This window comes from Passer montanus, unplaced genomic scaffold, assembly GCF_014805655.1.
Source record: "Passer montanus isolate IOZ18808 unplaced genomic scaffold, ASM1480565v1 scaffold33, whole genome shotgun sequence".
In the NCBI taxonomy this organism is placed as follows: Eukaryota; Metazoa; Chordata; class Aves; order Passeriformes; family Passeridae; genus Passer; species Passer montanus.
Genome location: NW_024368041.1, coordinates 9,216,100 through 9,237,901, shown reverse-complemented (window position 1 = coordinate 9,237,901; position 21,802 = coordinate 9,216,100). Strand labels below are relative to the sequence as shown.

The window sequence follows — 21,802 nt, the reverse complement described above, 5'->3', positions numbered from 1 at the left end:
AACTTGATAATCAGATAAAAAACCTGGTTAAGGTTAATGAAGGTAGGAAAGGGATTTCATGTAACACAGTGATGCGATACCAGGTCACTGTTACTGAGCTCATGGAGTACTGGGATGCCATAGTTCATATCAAAACCCACAGAAGATAGAAGCTCATTGGATTCTGAGCTCTCAAATCCCTAGACAACAAACTCTGGATGACATTTAACAGCATCAGCCATGCTTGTGGTGCAGGAAGGGTGTAAATCAGGCGAGTGACAAAGGAAAGATTTCATTTTTCTAAGAGGATCACTGCAAAGAAAACCTGTGCTGTACATGGGCATCAAGCAGGGAACAGTATCTCAGGCACAGAAACAAATAGAGTTATTCACATGATGTCAACAGCAGAAGGAACATGGCACTACATGGGCACATGTGGTCTAGAAGCCCTTTCTAGTGCTGCAAAAAATAAATAGGTAACCCTAAAAACTTCAAAGAAGGAAAGTCAGACTCTAGAAATTGCTAAGGCAATTCCCTCCCTTGCTGCTTTCCCTGTACTGTACTTTATATCCCCAGTGTTTTTTCCTCTTTGCAGTTTGAGATGTCTCAAACAAAAGGCTTTCCAAAAACTCTCCATGAAGAAAATGCATCACCCAAGAGTTTGTGGGAAAATACCCCACAGCTGGTGAGCTATCCATCAGGATATCTCTGCCAAGTGTATTTATTCTCTTTTACAGTTTCTTTGTTAACAAGCTCAGAGATTTTATTAAAGTACATTTCTAAGTCTGCTGCTGTATCTGAAGGTGTATTTAAACATCTTGGAAAGTTGTTATCCTATATTTAGAACACTAAATTGTGAACACATTGCTAATCACTGCCAAACAGACAATGTGTTTGCTCTGGGCATAATTCCCAATTCCATTAAGGCCCCCTTTACAAACAGTTGGCTCTAAAGTAGGCTTATAAACACCTTTAAACTCTTGTTTAAACTAAAACATACCAATATAATTTACTCCCACTTTAAGGCTCCTTGATGCTGTCAGAGTTGTTAAAAGAGGAACATTCAGATCGATGAAAAGCCCTGGCCTTTTAATCGTAGGATTTTTCATTCCACTCACAATCATTTGAGTAGGTGCCATAATCTGCCACTTGAGAAGAGAGGCCTCCTCGAGTGCCATAAACCTATTTACTTGGTTGGTGATCATTAAAAATAAAAGTGCTTAATAATCAGGTCCAGATACACAGACAAAAGTCACACAGCTATTTAAAGAGCTCATTGCCACAGCCCAGCCCTGTAAGTAAATCCCTTCACCATCTCTTGTTTCTATTGTCAACATGAGCAAGCAGCTTCTCCCTGTGCAGATAGGAACGTGTCTGTGAGCCAACACACGTAGCAAAGAGGAGCCCTTGTGCTCCTGTGGGTTTAGTTAATATGTGAAGGGCTGAGGCTGAATTCTTGTAAAGCACAGAATAGCTGGGAGACTTTTGGTGGCTTGTGAAAAACAGGAGTTTAGAGTGAATTATTCAACAGCCCTTCCTCTAGGTCTGACACCTGAGCTGGCCAGGGAAGCCTTTTCAGTGCCCTTACAGTGAGGTACTGTCGTGGATCTTAGATGTGCTGGCTGAATTGTGTAGAGGTGTGGCTGAGTCCATTGGATGGAGAGTGCACATGAGCATTCTCAGATAATCAGTGTGGACAGGCATCAAAGTACCATCACTCCTGGGTTTTACAAACGGGGAAGGCATGGACTGATGAGGTTCATGTCATCATGCCCTAGGCTCCATCACCACCTAAGCAAAACCCAGCCTTTGGAAACAGTTGTCCATTGTAGCCTTTAAAAGTGCACAACCTGTACAGCGTTGCAGGCTCTCCTCCTCTCCCCTCCTAAGTCCCTCAGACCTTCACCGTAAGAAAAACCATTCTGTACATTTATAGAAATATTGGTTTTCCCATTTCCATGGTCAGCTGTCATCACTGGAATACCTAAGTTGCTTTGGAAAAGTCATTCAGCCCTACTACTTCAATGTCCCAAAACATTTTAGAAAATAGACCCTTCAATTTTAATGAGTATGTTGGTTAAATCATCATGACCAATGATGTCACAAGTGCTATCAACAGGAAATCACACTGTAAGAACCCTCCCCAATGCCCATCCTTCATTAGAAAAAAACACCAAACAAACAAAAAAATCCACCCATGTAATTAAGATTCCAGGATCATCTATTTAGGGTCAGTATAATGCAGAGGAGGACAATGATTTTGTAAGAAATCTGCAATAAGATTTCAGATTAAGAAAGAGATAAGAGCAAAGAGAAAATGAACACCAAAAGTCACAGTAGTGGGGATTTGACAAGCTTATTTTAAAATATCAGAAAGACGAAAGAATATGCCTGTTAGGTAATTAATTTTCTGAAGTACTGGTAATTAACCTGTTTAATTTATTTATTCTTTAATCTTGGAGTCTGCAGATTTGTTATCTTGGATTCCAAGGAGAAAATATTCCACCAAAATTAATCATGAGTTCTAATTTTTCTGCTTCTGGGGAAACAAGCCTATCCTCATTAAAACAAGATGAAGCCTTTCCCACCCTGCTATGCCTGATAATTCTCTATTAAAGTCACTCCTGATTTATGCTTGGCAAGCTCCAAAATTACTTTCTTTTTGCATCTGCAGAGCAGATTGCTAGCAACAATTCCCAGCTAATTTCTGTCTTCACATTCAAGAGAAAAGAAGGAGAAAAAAAAAATTACCCACTATCTGCCATAACCACAAACTCAGTATTTTTAATACTCAGGAGTTTTAAGATATAAAAGTTTCAAGATATAAAATGGATAGCAGCATTTTAACAGCACATTCTTCCTACTGGCAACATATATTTTCAATCTGTTGAAAAATACTGCAATTGTAAGCATGTTTTAGTTTTGAAAACTGGAAGAACCAAGCTATGGTGGTGAAACCAGTGTATATAGCCCAAACTGCAAGCCAGGCAGACTTATTGCAGCACTTTTACATAATACATGAGAAGCCTCTACCTTTGATTTAAAGCAGCAAAGCATCACAATAAACCCCTTTGCTTCCAGCTTTTACACATGTTTAAAAATATATTCACGTGTATTGATTTTACTGTTTCAGTGCTGCAAGATCTTATTCTTAAAACCTTTTTCTTTCAAGTATTTTACTAGCCAGCTGGGTGAAGGCAGGGAGAAGCTATCCCTGTTCTTCCCTTCCAGTTTATTGATGGGAAATGTTCAGACAGGATGGTGACTTCTAAATTGGATTCCTTTGGCTGCCAAGAGAGCTGGAGAAGTGGTTCCATAGCAGCAAAAACATTAGTACTTTATCAGCTTCCACTGTTTTCTCCTTGGTGGTAATTTAGTCTCAAAGGACAACTTTTTATTTCAGTCAGAGCTGCCAAAGCTGTGTTTTGCAGGATGCATATTGTTGCGTGAACTACATTTAATTTCTCACAGTAGAACACATTAAAGAAGTAGTTTTAACCTACATTTCTGATACTGCCTTTCTGAGCAAATGACAGATGTTGTTGATGGAGGGATATGATGTGATCTGGATTATCCTGTTCTCTATCTCTGACATACTCACAAGTGAAAATGATTAGTGAGGAAATTTTATTAAAACATTCTCTCTACTACAAGGTCTGACAACATCATCCTGTCACTGTTTAGAAGTAAGTCCAGATTTGGAGTTTGACTGTTCTAAACAAGAACACTGAAGTTAAAAACGCAGATTTATGCAGACACTTTGGGATGCATCTCCTAGGATAGGGCAGAGCACTTGTGCATAACACACATCTGCTTTCCCCTGGTTCCACCTACTGGCTGAACTATTGAGACAGCACAAGCAGAAATGCCTGTAGAGTCAATTCCAGTTCCAAGAACCACCCTAAGTATTCCATTATCCAAAATTATATTAAAGACACCCCAGGAGACTCATGAACTTTCCCAAAGTTTCTAACACTAACCTGGTATAGCACATTCCCAGGGAACACAGCATCTGGAGCTCAATAAATAAGTAAAAAAAAATAAAAAATTAAAAGACAAAATAAAATATAAACCATCCATTATATAAAGCCACGTACCTTTCCATCCCTCAGTTGTATTTCTGGGCAGGCATAGAGAATGTTTAGTTTCATTCCAGAACTGACAGAAGTTAAAAACTCATAATGCTTGTCAGAGAGATGGCAATGTAAAACAGGACCTGGCTTACATCACTGGGCTTAAATCAGACCCTCAGGGTAGACATTTGTTCTTGATTTTGCTCAGCTGAAACTTCTGTGCTGAATATTTCTGAAAATTTGCATTATTATTATACCCAAAACAGATGGGTTAACAGAGAGCCAGTTCTTACAGGGAGATCAGCAGTAATCACAGTACCATCAGGACTTCCTCACTGTTAAACTCTTGCAACAAATCCCTAAGTCCCCCTGAATGCTCATAAATTGTCACAAGCTAATGCTAGGGACAAGTAGCATCAGGACAGAGACATAAATCTGTTTCTGCAGGACACATAATTTAATGGTCAGAGGAAAATATGATTATGCAGGGCTCAGCTTCTCCATGCATGAGGGTCTAGATACCTCATTAAAATTGATCCCAGACATGAAATCTCCTGGACATATTGTGAAATAACAGACTCTGAGCTCAGAAAATATAAGACAGTTTTAAAGATGTCAGGTGCCAGCTGGATTTATTCTTGCTCTGCATGGTAGGTTGAGCAGAAAAGAACATTCTGCATGAAGCAAAACACCCAATAATAGCCTAAGAAAATAAAATATCCCCAGTGAGCCAATCATTATATGTCTGTGGATCCATGAATGATGAGCAATCAGCTTCCCATAACTTTATTTTTGGAAATGTATCTGTGGGAAGAATGTAGACAGATGTTTGGAATAGTCTTTTCTAACTCAGTTTAGACAATTACAGAGTAAAGATTACATACATTCATCTCTTTGCCAAAAAATTGCATATACTGGCAAACTCAGTGTGACCTCCCCTTTTTTCATATTTTTCCATGAAGTATTCAGAGAGAAAAAACTTCCCTTTTAGAAAGCAGCCTGATGTTTTATGACTGTTGCCCCAGTAGAAGCACTTCTTAGAATAGGGTGACCTAAATATGTTTGGGCATGATTAACAAATTGACATTGCCACCACTGGCTCCACAAATAGAGATATTGAACAGCACAAATTCTCTGCTCTAAGAGCATTCTGTGCTCTAAGATCATTGTGCTGCAATGGGAAATGTTGAATAGCACAAATTTCTGCTCTAAGAGCATTCTGTGCTCTAAGATCATTGTGCTGCAATGAGCTCATCCCATGAAAGAAACTTGAACTGGAGTTTGAAAAGTAACAGGGAACACCTGGAGGAGCAATGAGAAAAGTCTCCAGAAGGTACAAGCAGACAGACTTCAGTTTTAGGAAAGGAAAAATGTGTGTGGATCATCCAAGATCACAGAGTTTGAAACCATCCTCAAACTACACAGTATAAGATGTGGCTCTATCAGCCAAAAGCTGGGTAGCAAAACCAGCATCAGTTCCAGCAGCCAGGCAGGAGCAGACTGCTTTGGCAGAGGTTTTAATTCACAAGTGGCCTTGTTCTGCATTTGCTCATCTCCTTTTCAGTCATGGCTGTGAAATCAAAAGGAAGATTCTTTTCATCTTTTTACCCTCTTTGGGACATTCTTCCATGCTGTGCATAAAAAGTAAAGAAAAATTTAAAAACTCCATTTATTTGTTTGTTTGGTTGTGGCGTCTTTCCCCATGGCAAGAATAGTCCAGATTTCATTTCATTATCTTGGTTTTCATGATTTTTTAAAATAAAAATATAAATCTGCATTTTCAAGTATCCTGAATTTTCTGTTTCTGTTCCAATGCAGAGAATTTTGACTTAAAACAACTTTTAATATTTAAATTTCAATGTTATTTAAATTCTGTAATCTGAAACAATTTGCTTGACCTAATACCTGCTCCTCCCTGGAGTTGCTAATTAAAGTCATGCATGTTGCTAATGAAGTCATGCATCCCTATTTCCCTTAAATAGCAGTTTTCCCTCCATATCAAGTTTTCACAACTATTTCTCTCTAGCTCTGAATTTCTGAGTTGGTCACTTCTTTCCAACTATCAAAGTTTCTTCCTCCTTGAAATCCATATTATGTGCTCTTGTTTTGCAATTGTTATGTTAATAAATTTATTTAGATGCAATATGGAAAAAAAATTTGGTTTTGGTGAGATATCAATAGAAAAATTAATTTCCTGGACTACAGTCCTGAACCCTCAATTCAAATGGTTTATCTGGGAATTTGCAGTTTAGAGCATGGAAACCAAGATGGTCAGAGACCAAAAGGAGACACTGAGGGAGCTGGGCTGCTCTCAGTCCATGCTTCCCAGTGGTAGCAGAGGTTGAAACAATGAGCAGAAGCCACAAAATGTATTTGGGGAGGTTCTGAACACAACTTATTTACCAAGAGAGCAATGCACACCAGGACAGGTCATCCAGGAAGGCTCTGGATTCTCCATCCTCATGTGTTGCACTCAGAGTGCAAGGACAGCAAGCATTCCTGGCAGCCTGTGCAGGCACACCTTACCATATTCACACGTGAAAATGCCCCCAAACCCAAACAGGGCATCTTCCCCTGTTTAATTCTGCATTGTGCCACCTAAAGTCTGCTTCTGGCTCGTAAATGGAATAAAAACTGATCTATTTGTTTAATGGTGCATATAATGCAGATAAAAGAACTCTATTTTTCGGGACCATCCCATCTCCTATCATAAGCCCAGCCAAACAAAAGCTATTTGACAGATTATAATTTTATTTGATAACAGGAAACATACCATAAATCTGGTTTTGTAGCTGGAAGGAAAAAGAAACTGCTGCTACTGCTACTTTAATGGCCCCTTTGGAACACATGGTACGCCTGGCTTCATCCAAAAAAACATAGCTGCCATTTAATACAGTGTTATATCATTATATCAAAGCCACCTCAAGACTCTTAATGAAAGATGAGCAGTCTTTGCACTGCTACATCCCTGTGGTTAAGTAACAAAGAGATGGAGCCTACAACTTGTCTGAATAAACAGCAGCATTTCCAGATACGGAGTCCCATCACAAAAGGATATTTTGTGCCAAGTGTGGCATATTTTGGTAACTGTGGTTCATAGTATGTTATGAGATCTGCTAGACAGAGAATGCAGCTGGAAGACAGAGGTCAGCAACACCCTTAGGGCCAATAGAAGAAGCCAGACTTCTGCATATTTGAGGGGGACTTGAAACTAGTCCGGAGTCTGAATGCAGAGCATTATAATCCAGCTTGAAGTGATGTGTGTTATCTCACCATTTGCCAGGCAAAATCATGGCAAAAGTCCCTTGTAGCATCTGAAGTGACCTGGTTCTGTGTGTGCAAAAGGATCAGTAGAGCAGCATTTGTACATTTGAAGCAAAGGCATCCCCAGCACAGTGGATGGTTGCCTGATCTGGGTGTGGTCTGGCCATGCTTCTGTGAGGAAAGCAGCTTCTCTTCACAGAATCATGGAGTCCAGATATTAAACCAGACTTTAACTAGAGCCCTTCTAGAAAACCAAATCAGGAAAGCAGTGATACGCAGAGTGGGAGAGGAGTATACTCAGATTATATCTTACACCAAGCAGGGGGAAATAATAATGGCAAGAGTGCAGTTCTAAGTACCAGCAATGACAAACCCCATCCACGTGATTGCTGTGTTGTGCTTGCAAGGACAAGTTTTGCACCGTGGTCTCCACCACAGCTCAGCTCAACTTGTGATACTTTCACATCTGTATTGTGAAAAACTCAGTTGATATCCCCCACCATGAGGTCCTCTGAGAAAAAAACCAGATCAAATGCCAAAGATCAAATGGAACATTATCTAAATTAAAGAAGGGAAACATGACTTGAAAATGCATCCAGACAGCAAGAGGTCTTGACTGATGTTCTGAACAAGCAGCAGGCATCTGAAAATCCCTGAAAACAGGATCATGGCAGTGCTAAGGCATCTGGGAAGTGAATGAGTGTTATCACACTGAGGGTGCAGAGGAAAGAGAGACTCACACAGAAGACAAACCACAAAACCTCCCTGTGAGTTAAAGTCATATGACATGGTTAAGGCAGGCTGAGGGACAAACCATGAACATGAGGTAACTGGAGTGCCCAGGTTGTCACAAAGAGGAAAAGGGGAATTGAACACCTTCTCCTTTTCCCCCCATCTCCCTCTGGGTGCATCTGATCACACTGACAGCAGGACAGAAACCACACCATGGCCTATGCTACTTCCAAGGGTTAGGTTTTCTGCCCTCACTGTCATGTAAGTCATGGAATCACAGAAGAGAAGGGGTTAATGTGGATGTCTCAAACAGCTGTGCAGCCAACCAAGGGTATTGGCAACAACACACTGTGAGAAAGAGCAGGATGTGGCTGGAGAAGGGATCATAGGCAGTTGGAGGCAGTACATTTCTGGGATAAATGTCCTTGCTCTGGCTCCTGGAGATTAATACAATGCAATACAGCACCAGGTCAGGGATGAAGCTGAAGAACAGGCTCAAGACCACTAAATACCCCCAAAACCCTCCAATACATTTCCAGAAAAGTCAAGAAGAACAGACTGTCTGTGCATGCTAAATAATTTCCATAGAAAATGAAAACTTATTTCCAGGGCAGGGAAGATTTATCAATAAAATATCATCCTCATAAAGCCCTGGTGTGTGTGCCCCCCAGTAACCTGGACACCTTATCAGATGGATCACCAGGACTGGCGATGTCTCTCTTCCCTCTCCTCCGTCCCCTTCTTTAATCCAATCCATCTCTCTCTCTTTTCTCTATCACCCTATACTTTTACCCAAACACCACTGCTGTGTGCTTACACTAGGAGAACAGGGTTGAACTTACACCAATTTCCATGAAAAGTCAGTAATTTGTCAACTTTGTCAACTTTCATGAACTTTTGTCATTGTTTACCAGCATGAATCTTGGGTTCTTCCTCTTCTTATAAGGGTGGGACAGCATGTAAAGTCCCTTCTGCCTCTTTCAAAATCCCAGACAAAATTCCCATGACATTTCTCTATACTACAGTGTAAAATTATTCTCTCAGACACACATCTAAACAATCTCCAGTTCAGGGATCTGAGGAAAGTATAAAACAATACATAGCACAGAGCAGATGCTGCTTTAAATCACATCCTAGAGGAACTGAAGCAGAGAATTCCCTAGGGAGACATTATCTTCCTAATCTGTTTACTTCCTAAATCTGGTATCAAGCTTTTAGCCATATCACAAGGTACCAATGTCAAACAACTGCCTCTTAAAATCCCCCCGACAGATTTAATTATGTATTTTGTCACTGTGCTTTAGAACATGGGAAAAAGGTTCTCCAAAGGAAATCTGAAGTCCTTTGCAGTGATGCCTGAAAAGAGGAGCAAGCAGCAGAATGCTAACACAAGCCTTCTGAGTATTTTTTTTTTCTGACTTGAAAAGCAGAAATCTACAAAACAACAACACACACATGCAAAAATAGACTTCAGGCTTTTAAATAAAAGCAGTAAATTCAGTATAAATGTAGCTGCAAGCACTGCATGAGATCAAAAGTACAGAAGACCATGGCTGGAAGGGAGTCTGAGCCCATGCACAGGAGGTAGGCAGCAAGCCAGACACGGGGTGGTCCATGAGCTAGAGAAATGATGAATTGCTGTAAGCTCATATTAGAAGCTAAACTGAGATCAGCACAAACAGCCTTGCCAATTTTATGGTGAGATCATTTAGCAGAAGCACAGTGACTAGCTAGAGGCCTGCTTTTCCCAAGCTTTGCTGAACTTATCTGCCTAAATCCCTGGAACAAGCCCAGCCTATCTGAAGAAATTTACTAGCTCAACATGTGGAGCAGAGACATTATGTGCCAAACATGTACACGACGACCCTTCCCAATGATGATATCAAAGAGCATTAGACCTAAAGCCATGGGGATGGAACGGAACAATAAAAAAAATCTGTAATTTGTTAACTTTTCTAGATGGTGGTTGAGACACTGAAGGAGATTGGAGTACAGGTTTTGTAAGCAGAAAGGAAGAGACTGTAAATTTCAGATACTCAATGTACTCATCCTCAGATGTACCAGATCCAGGACAACCCTGTGCTCAGTTTTTTATGATCTGTTACAAGTGACAACCCTGCACAGGTAGTTTGTACTCTACCAAAACAGATAATGTTGGAAAGAAGCATCCTCCTTCTTTGAAATCTAGGAAAACAGACCAAGTGATATTCTTACCCAGCTGCTCAACTCAGTCTCAGTGGTGGTCAGGTGTGAGATGCTGTACAGTACCTGAACTAAGAGATGTGCAAAAGGACATTAGAAGCCCACAGACTGAATGCCAACTATAATGAAAATTACCCCTTAAACCTGCACCAATCTGAGACAAATGAGTCTTTCATGACAGACTTTAACCTATCTGGGGATCATGCTAGAAATCAACATCAGTGCTGCATTTCCAAGACAGCATCTAATAAGACATGCAAAAACATTAATTGTTTTTACATATTATTGATTTTCTTTATGTTGTCATAAATTTCATGTAAACTACAAGCCTAATCACAAGCAAACCAACCTCCACTTTTTCTTTAAGAAAGGAAAAGAAAATCTTGCTTTCAAGACAAGCCCATCAGGAGGGAAATATTTTGGGGCACACAGTCATTTGAGTGTCAACTTATCCCATTAAAAGTATAAAATAAACATTTTTCTTCTCTGTGAATGTAGAAGCTACCAATTTCTTACACATCCAAGAGGATATCTGACCAGATTTCCCCCAGAAAAGGCAAGAATCCAGTAGAGCAGGTTGCTCAGAGCCCCATCCAGCCTGGCCTTGAACATTTCCAGAGACTGTGTGTCCAAAACTTCTCTGGGCAACTGTGTCAATGCCTTCCACCTTCACAGTAAAGGATTTCTTCCTCATATCTAACACAAATGTCTTATGTTCTGATTTAAAACTGTTCCTCCTTGTTCTGTCACTATCTGCCCATGTAAAAGTCTCTGTCTCTCTTTTTTTTATAAGCTGCCTTTCTAAGTAATGGAAAGCTACAATGAGTCTACCCTGAAGCTTTCTCTTTTCCAGGCTGAACAACCCAAAATCTTTCAGCTGGAGAGAGGAGAAGAAATGGAGGCAATCAATTTTGATTAGGACCTGGAGATGCCTATGCAGTAAGACATAGTTACAAATAAGACTACAAAAGAGAAGTTCCTTTTCTATGTAGACCACAAAGCCACATGGTAATTGCACATGGATGCATCTTGTTCACTTCTCAAAGTCACTGCAAAGGATAAATGACAGCTGAACAGCATGACTAAAATATCAATGCCTTAAAAGAATATTTATGCTAATAAAAGTCAAATAATTTGCACCAACAAACTAATTTGATCTAGTCCACAAAATAAATCCCCCTGGCAGTCAAATGTATGAGCATTTCTGATTCAAAAATGTGCTGGAGCAAGTCACCAGCTCTGTGCAGTGCTGTAGAAGACTTCAGATTTGCTTATAAGCAGTAACCACACTTGTGAGACACTCAGTAGATCACTAGGCTCTTTGACACTGGTGAAATTGTGTGTAAAAACCCACCCACTGTCCTCAGCTTCTCTGAGCAAGGAGCTGCCTTCACAGCTGCTGGGTGCAAACCCTGGGCCCCTCTCTGCTGAATGCAGAGGGGATCACTGCATTGACCTCACAGGAGCCTTGGCAGCTCTACAGAAAATGCCTGATTTTAATGCAGCCAAAGGTAGAGAACATAAACTCTACACTGGAAGAGTAGGGCATGAGTTTGCTGTTTGAAGTCATCTTTAACCTCTCTGTGTCTGCAGAACAGGAGTGGTAACAATTCTTTTGCTAGAAGGAGCAAACTCTGAAGATTGTGAGCTGCCCAGACCAAGGACATGCAACTGCCAGGGAGAAGGGAATAAATGCAGGTGAGGGAGATCCCAGAGCTCTCTATAAAGACATCAGTAAGGACAGGGAGAGGTGGCAAATCCAGAGCTGCTACAAGGGCTATAACCCCAGGGCTTTGCTGGTGCTGCACCTGAGAATAACAAATTTCTGCCCACTCATCCACAAAAATATCCTTATTCAGCTTTTAGCATATGATTTTATCTGAATATGACTTTCAGATGTGTCTGGAAGAGTTCAAATATGGTGGAACACCACAGTTGAGCACCTTCAAGAAATCTACTTTAGAAAAAAAGGGTTTCTCCTTTTTCTTCACATAAGGGGAACAATGACCTGGCAGCCAGCACAATCCTCAGGCTGGATATGCCTGTAGCTCCAGCAGCAGAGAGGTTTCACTCAGGATGGCAGAGTCAGATGCAACCAGGTCCTCACCAATGGGTATGATGTCATAGATGCCATCAATTAAACAGGTATCCCCAATGCCATCTATTAAATAGTGTGCAGACCCAGAATGAAAACAGACACAGGTGAAGATTTTGTTCTGGTATGAAGGGCTGAAATACCCCTGGAATGTAATTTATCCCAAGCTGAGGTCTATTAGACACTTTCTCATCTCATGAACTAAAAATTCTCTTTATAGAATTCTGCTACATTGGTTTTCTGCTGGTGCTCTTGCCAGGGAATCTAATGATTTCAATTACTGTGGATTAAACTTAGAAGATTCAATTATTTATCCTCTACAAAAACAACATGACAAAATGGGGATTGTGAAGGACAGAAGTGTTTTCACCAACAGCAAGAGGAAATTCTGTTCCTTTTGAATGAAGTGTTGAGCTACAGCAGGATATGTAACGTGTGGGGATGTGCAAAAAGAAGAAGGAGGGAAGAAAAGGATGCTCTGGACAGAGAAGTTAGAAATTTCCTTTAAGGAGAGAAACTGGTGATGCTGAAGCAACACAACTGCACGATCTGAAGGGTTAAACTCAGTGTTTACAGAGCCATCCAGTAGGAAACACAGCTGTATCAACAGGAAGTGGAATCTGGAGGCAGAAATTCATTTTTAAACTTGTCCTTTTCTTTCTCAAACCTACCAAGGAGATTAACAGTGGAGATTTAACACAGAAAATAAAGGCCTCAAGTGTGCACACTCTGTAGCAACAAAGGACGGAGAGGGGAGAGGGCAGGTCCAGTGTGCTGGTACTGCACTTATCAGCAGTAGCATCCACTTTCCAGCCCACCATGAAGACATAAAGCCTATTCAAGGCTCAAGGAAGTCTCACATGATGGGAATTTGCTGACATGGGGATGTCTGACAGGCCCTTGGGTCGAGCTGAGCCAGAAGCAGCCAAAGTGCTGTGGACCAGACCTCCATGGCTGTCCATCTCAGCACACAGCCCCACATCTTGCCTGGCCTCCAGGCCACTTTTCTCCTCTCTCCCCTACTTTCCATGGTTGAATACCCTTAAGAAGTTATAATTTCAATTTTGTATTTCTCAATTCCTTCAGCCAAGCTCCCAGTTCCAGAAGAGTGTCCAACCCTAATGGGTTTCAACACAAAACTCAGATACAAAGTAGAGAAAAATAAAGGGATTTTAGAATATTGGTGTGGATCAGGTTCCTGACCCTACCCAGAGCTCCCATTAGCTTTCCAAGTAAACAGTGGAATTCAGTATTTTAACTGTAATACAGAAGGGCTTTTCTTCCTGTTCACCTTCTTCCTCCACCCCCCATTTCTGATAAAGTTCATCACAACTCTACAAAAATGGCAGGAAGTGCATTTGCATTTTTATCAGAAGGTGAGTAAAAAACCTGCAAATTTTGTTACAGGGCACTTAGAGTGTCCTTCCTACTCAGTCTCTTTTGTTAGAAAAAACAAACAACAGACACACAAGCAAGCCAACCTGTTACAGAGACTGATGCAAAATGAGAAGGAACAACATTTTATTTTTCCAAATACACTCATTTTGCAAGCCAAGAACTAATGATTTCAAGTCTGCTACAAACTGCATGGTGGCTGGGGGGAGTTTAAGGCTGACGTTTAGGGACCAGAGTCTCACCCCCCCATGTTCAGAGAGCCCACAACCATTAAACCCCCAGGTCAGAAGAGAAAACAGATACTGCCTGCTTGGTAGTGGCTGTGGAGAGAGGATGCCTGGGTTTCACAGTCACTCTGCCACATTTTTACCTTATTTTCAATCATTAAGAGGGATTTAGATCCATATCCTGTTTGTTTGGGGGTTTTATTTCAGGTAATTACTCAGCTCAGGGGAAATGGTGATGTATAATTTCATGCCATAGATTTTAATAGCATCAAATAATCCACAAAGATTGACCCAAAAGACCCCAAAAAACATTTAAAAAAACCAAAAAACAACCAAAAAGTAAAAACAAACACTATCTTACACTTTAATAGCATCAAAGGGAAATACGATGATCACAAAATATTATGAGATTTAAAAAATACCAAAAAGCACCAGGCAGAAGCTGAAAATCCAAGACAATTGCCAGGAGGCAGCAGGTATGTCCATAACATTAAGATCATTTAGAATGTCTGCTATTCAAACATCTCAGAAAGATTTATTCAACATTCATGAAAGGGAATAAAAGAATGTTTTTGTTTCAAAACAGTGTTTCCTCAGCACTGAACTGGTGTTCATGAGGAAGTTCCCACCAACAGATGTTCTGAGATGGTCTCTGCATCTCAGGTTTAAGGGAAATCTCTTTTTAATAGTTTGGCTACTTGGTAACATTCTTTAAAGAAAACCTTGAATTCAGATTCAAAATTTTCACCTTGATGTTCTCTTAGATTTGTAAAGTTTCCTTACTTTGTCATGGGCAATTTCACCACATGTGGTCTGTGTTGGTCTGGATTTCCATAGAGCTCACATTTAAAATTCAACAGACCTGGCACCAAGTTCCAGACCAAGTTCCTTCTCTTGGCCGCTAGCTCATGGCTAGGAAAAGAATTCTTTCCCTTTCTGAAAATCAGCAGCACTTGGCTGAGAACATTTGGCATGCAAGGCTTGGATAAAGCTGGTTATAAAGGTGGTTATAGAGGTGGGTATAAAGGTGGGTATAGAGGTGGGTGTAAAGGTGGGTATAGAGGTGGGTATAAAGGTGGGTATAGAGGTGGTTATAGAGGTGGGTATAAAGGTGGGTATAAAGGTGGGTATAAAGGTGGGTGTAAAGGTGATTATAAAGGTGGGTATAAAGGTGGTCAGCTCCCAGTGCAGTGTCAGCTCTTCAGGCATTTGCTCCTACCCTGGAGCCCACATCAAGGGGAGGCCACTGGGGCTGGGGGTGCCCAGGCCCTGAGGTCACTGTCTGGGGTTCATCTCCCTTGGCAGCCCCACACTGTGGCCCTGGGAGACAAAGAGTCCCTGCTGCTGACAGGAGAACACCACGGGGTTCTCAGCCACGTTTTGGCTGCCAGAGCAGCAGCTGAGCACAGCATCCAGGGTGAGCAGCCAGCAGGGAGACAGAGCCAAAGGGAGCTTGGAGAGAAGATCACCTGGGGAACACCACGGGGTTCTCTCAGCCACGTTTTGGCTGCCCAGAGCAGCAGCTGAGCACAGCATCAAGGGTGAGCAGCCAGCAGGGAGACAGAGCCAAAGGGAGCTTGGAGAGAAGATCACCTGGATAACTCTCCCGTGTGAGGCCTGGGACATGGGCTGATCCAAACAACTTTCCTAAGGGATATTGTTTTTCTTTTCAGTGAGAACTGCTCTGGAGGAGCAGTCAGCAGAGTGATGGCTTTGGGCAGCATCTTGTCCCATGTGCCACGAAAGAGAAGGCAGCAGGGGTGATGAGTCCCTGAACAAGGAGAACAGGCTGTTCCTGAAGATCTATCCCAGAAACAGCATAAAAAGCAAATTTGTGCCATGGGAATGAGGGGGCTTAGAAGAAGTCAGAGCCAACTTTTGAGCCAGCCTGGGCTTTGCACTACAGCCTTAAAACAGATGTGCCTGAAGATCAGATCTTCTTTTAATACACAACAGAAAGCCCCAAAAAACAGCTGTACCTTCCCTACCACCCCTAACAAAAAGTGACACATTGCAAATGTGGAAGAAAGAAAGAAAATAGAGAGGCCTTGAATTTTACAAGACTTTGGGGGCAAAACCATAGCTTTTGAATGAAATACAGTGGAAACTACAAGTAAGGAAAAGAGAACACTTCCTGGCACAAATTCACTAAGAAAAAAAGAAAAGGAGTGAAATTATAAATATAGAAAAAGGATGAATTGAGCTGGAGAATTAATCCCTTGGATACCAAGGTCAGTGGAAACAGAACTGAAATTCAAAGCTTTGGTAAAAAGAGACACCAGAGAAAAAACTGATGCAAGAATTAAATATGAAGGCTGATATACTTAAAGGTATCACCTCTCCAGCTTGGAATGAACATACATCACATGCACAAGCAAGAAGAACGTGTCACATTCTGTTTCTAGGAGGGATTACTCATGGTGGAAAGAAGCAACTTTCATGAGGGTGATATTATTAAATGATCCTGATTTAATCTGGGGGCCCCAGAAGTGAAGTGACTGTCCCACAGGCAGACAGGATATCTGTGGCAGAGTCAGAAATAGCAGTTAGAGTTCTTGTTCCTACACTGTAACCATACCACCATCCCTCCTCCTACACACAGCTAATAGAGCAAGTCACTGAGTTCTTCCTGGATGCAAAAAAGAAATTTGCTGCCTCTCAGGTGCTATCAGCTCAGCAAAGCCAGTTTCTTAGTGTTTGGATTTCAACCCTCACGTGCACCTGATGCCTGCAAAAGGGCAGAACTCTTTCACCTCTCCAGCACCTTCAAATCCCACACATCACTGGTGACCAGAAGTTTACAGCTTGATGGATCTGTGCAGAGTGATGAAATGGGTCTTGCACAGGTGATTCCCTCTTCCTTGCAGGCAGCTCTGATACTGCTGAGACTAAACAATGCAGGTGACAAAATTCCTGCTTGTGATCCAGAGACCTGCTGACACTATGAATGCCATAACATACAACAAAAAATAAAAAGCAAAGCAAAACAGAACTTTGCTAAGGCCAGGGTATTGCTGCCACTTCCCCATCCCAAACCATGCCAGCCTGGAAAGTGGCAACACCTCAGCCTTTAAAGAGTTAACGCTGCTGCTGCCAGCCATGGGGGAGGACACCAGCTGGGTCTGTCTCTGGAGGATGAAGATGAATTGCTGATGATGTGGTTACTGACATTGTGGTCTCCCACAGCCCCGACACGCGAGGGCAGTGTTGGTGCACAAATGATGCTCCCGGCAGAGCTCTGCTTCTCCCGAGCATCCCCCGGGCCCAGGATGCTCCACGGACACCGTTTGTACCAGAAAAACCACACTGGGGAAGCGGATGGGCAGGGGCGGGAGGTGCTAAGCCAGGATATTTCTATCCTGCCAGCTCCCACTGCAGAGGCAGTTTTTCTAAGGAGGTTTCCCTTGTATGTTAGAGGGTGAACAATGAAACCATCATCAACCCCTTTATAGTCATGTAATCACATGGGAATGAAACAAATTCAATTTTTTAATAATTGCTCTATAAAATGTTACAGTTACCAAGCATGCAGAGGTTTTAAAGGATTCTCAACTTTGCTGCTCTAGTATCTATTTACTCCTCTAATCAAATACTCCAGACTCCCAGATGATACTCTGGCAAGCATTTTAATGTAGCTGGGACAGGGAGAAACAGTGAAAAATACAGCACAAACATCTCCTCAAGTGCAAGCAGACTCTCTGTGTGATATGTATGGAAAAACTGACACAAACCAAAAAATGCAAAGGGAGTGGGGGGGGTCTGTGCATATATGCATATATATATATGCATATATATATATATATATATACACACACACATGTAAACCACACAGAATTAAACGTATCATCTTTAGCAAACCAAAAAAATGCAAAGGGAGTGGGGGGGTGCATATATGCATATATGTACTCTATATATTTATATATATACACACACACATGTAAACCACACAGAATTAAGCATATCATCTTTAAAAAGTGGAAACATCTTATTTGAGCCTGAAACTAGGCATTGTTCCACCACAAACCCAGGAGCTCACCCACACCCAGGCAGCTTTGGTGGGTAAGGAATTCACCAGCCTTCATAAGCAGGATCACACCACCTCTGTGGGGAACCCCAGTGCACTGAGCAACAACAGCACAGGTTTTTATGCAAAATCTGGAAATATTAGTCAAGCAACTTTCCAAATTCCACTACCTATGACCCTTTTGTCAGGCTCAAGGACTGCTGTGCCTCATAGAAGAAATGTAATTTTAAAAATGTGCCCTTGGGACACCACTAGAACAGTGAAAATTAATAGTGAACAGTCTCCATAAGTGAACTGCAGTGTTAAATAGCAGAGATGTCATTTTATATTTAACTACTAAGGTCAAATGTGGAAATAAAACTCTCAGAAAGGAGCCAAATGAATTTGCCCTCATTCTCTTACTTCAGTGTTTATCAGCCCACACACAGATGCTGTGGGTATGATCCAGTCCTGTAAGTCCAAGATATTGCAGGAAATATTGCCAGCAGTACTTATCAATAAATCGCCTGCTGAATGGCCAAACTAGTTAATGAAATCTGGCTGTTTTCTTAATTATTATTTTCCAGCCTTTCTTTCCCCCCTCATTAAAATGTAACCGAAGAGTTTGATCGCGTAATCCATTTGCAGATTCTCAGGACTGGCTGCAGTTTTTGTGGTTTGGTCCTTCCTTACTAAACAACTAAAATGACCCAGCTGTTAGTCTCAACCCCAGGAACTGGTAGCCTGGGGGCAGCCAGGAACATGTGCCAGCCATTCCGAGGAGAACTTAATTCTGCCCGTATGGATTTCAATGTCTCTGCCTCCTTATCAGCCCCGACACAGGGTTCCCTTTGTCACAGCTGATACAAGCTGGTGATCACAAATGTGAGCTACAGCCTGCTTGATCATCACATACACCCAGGAATATGCTGGTAGACTTGAAAAAAAAAAAAAACAAAAAAAACCAGAAAGGAGGATTTTCAAGTCCAAAACCTCAGCTACACAGTGACCTCATGTGCCCACAGCTATGAGGACACATCAGGCATGGCAGTGATGACGGCACAGGGGTGTAGAGCACAGCCAGGAGATGCTATGGGACAGTCATGGCACTTTCTGGGGAAGTTCCCAGTCTCTCTGCAGAGCCCTGGTATATTGTTGTTCACCCAGTGCAAGAAGGCTGGTCCCTACATGGATAAAACAAACTCAACAGAGTTATTGCTTTGGGTGGTTAGTGTTGTCCCCAAAAGACATCAAACTGTGAAGCCATGCTCCATTTTTTACTCTATATTGTTTTTTTCACAGGCCAAGGATATCTGTGTGGAGAAGAGGAATCTTCAGCAAGAGAATAAAACCACTCCCCTACCCATCCTGCCATCACTTGTAACTCAAAATCTTCAGTAAGAAAACAACAAAAAGAAAAGCCTGATTGTAGTGTGGAAAACTACTGTGGTAGAGCATGGAAAGAAGCAAAACCTTTAAGCCATGCAGAAATTAAAATGTGAGTTCATTTACAAGTTCTAGAAGAGGAAAAGTGCAACAGTTCATGCAGCTACAAATGATTGCTACCTTCTAATGAAAATAAAATCACATGTTTAATAATGGTACTCAGTGAGTCATTCAGAGCAGTTTTGGTCAAAGCTGTGAAGCCTGTGTGGGCTGCACTGTTCCTGGTGGCATACAGCTAATTTTCTGTCAGGCATTGTACAGAATTACAAAGTTGATTACGACTCCTGACTTTACTGTGTTCTTTTCCTTGTACACAGATACTGCAAGGGTGCAGGGGGTAATGGGTTTAAAATGAAGGAAAGGCAATTTGGATTAGACATAAGGAAGATTTTTGGAAGGGTGGTTGAACACTGGCACTGGTTGCCCAGAAAAGTGGTGGATGCTCCATCCCTGAAAACACTGATGGTCAGCTTGGAGGGCTCTGAGCAGCCTGGTTGAGTTGAAGATGCCCCTGCTCATTGCAGCAGGGCTGGACAGTTTGACCTTAAAAGTCCTGTCTAACCCAAAACATTCTATAATTCTATGACTACATATGATATTTACATATTTCTGAATCTAATGTAAATATTAACTGAGTCAAGACACACAGTTGCATGTTAGAGATAATAATAAAACCATCCAATAATAAAACCATCCAATAAAACAATCCATCATATCTACTTGGAAGCCTTCCACTGGAGATTATTTCAATATGTTTGGAAGGGAAAGGGCAAATTTACTTTAAGATGAGTAGGAGGAGATTGTTTCATGCTGGACCAAGAGATCTTGCTGCACCTTCCCATCAGCAAGCATGAGACATTTTTTCCTAGGAAATCCTGTGAATTTGCAATGCATCTCATAGGATAAGGTCCTTTGGCAGTGCTGGAATTGCTCTGTGACAGCAAAGGCTTAACTGTGCAGCTGTCCAACATCAGGATCCAGGTGACTCACAACTCTCTGTGGATGAGCCCACAATTATTTCTGCAAATACCTCTCAGGTTTCCTTTTGGGCTCATTGCTCACCATCCTGGATTTCATGAAACTTGGCCTTCCAACTTGCTCATCTCTTGTTTGCTTTATAGGTTAAGTGGAATGACAGACCCAGACTAATAAAACAGAAGAACAACGTGGGAGCTATTGAGAAAGAGAAGAGGAACTGAGATGACCACAGAATCCTGGAATGCATTACCAACCCAAGTATTAGAAATTCATTATCTGAGTTGTGCCACAAAGTTCAGCTTAAGTGCTATCTTCTTCCACAGCTATTTCAGCCCAAAGGCTCTCCTTTCCTTCCCCAACCACAAGAATATTTCCTTGTGGGACAGAGTCAGTGGTTGGCAGCCACAGAGGTAAAAATGCCTTTTCCCCCTTTTACTTCCCCACACCTTGCCCAGATGCAAGGATTACAAAGCCCAGCAGTAGTCTACAAGAAAATAAAGGGGATTAAAAAGACTCCAGAAGCTTCACCCAGGATGCCAGAACACACATAATGTTTCAGTTTGGATGCAAATAAAGAACAAAGCACCAGCAGAGGTACATCCCAAGGCTGGGAGACCACCAGGCTGTAGAAGAACCTGTGATCCTCACCCATAGCTAGGAAACTCAGAGCAGCACTGGAGAATACCTGCACTGAGCTCCTAAAGCAGCAGTCAGAGTCCCTTGACCCTACAACACATCTGTAAAAATCAGATCTGTGATCTCCTGCAGCAATGGGGAGCTAAGGAAAACTCACCTCAGGGTGCAGCAAACCCTGGGTGGCACAACCCAGGAGGGAATGATGGGGAAATTCCATGGATGGAAGACCAGTGCAGCTTGGTGGACATCAGAACACAGAAAGGAAACAAATGGGTAGCATTTCTTTGGGCCTATCAACTACCAGTCAATGTTGACTACTCAACACAAAGGGGAAATTGTGCTTTTAAAATAAGTGCCATAAGAATGAGGATGCTTGAACTATATCATATGAAAGCAAAGAGGGAAGCAGGAGGAAAAAATTAATCCAGGATACCTACCCAAACCTCCTACTGACAAATCTGAAAGACTGAGTAGTCTCTCCCTGCTTTCTGGCCCACACCATGAGACGCTGTCAGGTTCAATATTCAAATGTATCTTCAGCTGAAGCTGTGGGAGTCCAGCTTTTGCCAGGCCACAGCTGCCAAGGTTCACATACATTTCTTGGGTTTACAAACAGCTTCAATTCCACTCAGGCATGAGAGCCAGGCTGTCCAGACAGGAATGCTCAAGACCCCTCTGGGACACTGAGACATCCAAAAGGAGCAGTTCTCAGTAAGCTGAGCCCTGGCAAGAAGTTAAAGCAACTCTTAATATCCTAACATGGGACCCCAGA

The 21,802-nt window shown here is 41.8% G+C and overlaps 1 protein-coding gene across 3 annotated transcripts in view; it reads right to left on the bottom strand.

The window, feature by feature from the left end:
- Positions 1 to 21,802, bottom strand: part of CCN4 (cellular communication network factor 4) — a 34,031-nt gene that overhangs the window by 7,685 nt on the left and 4,544 nt on the right. The gene's annotated exons all lie outside the window — the stretch shown is intronic.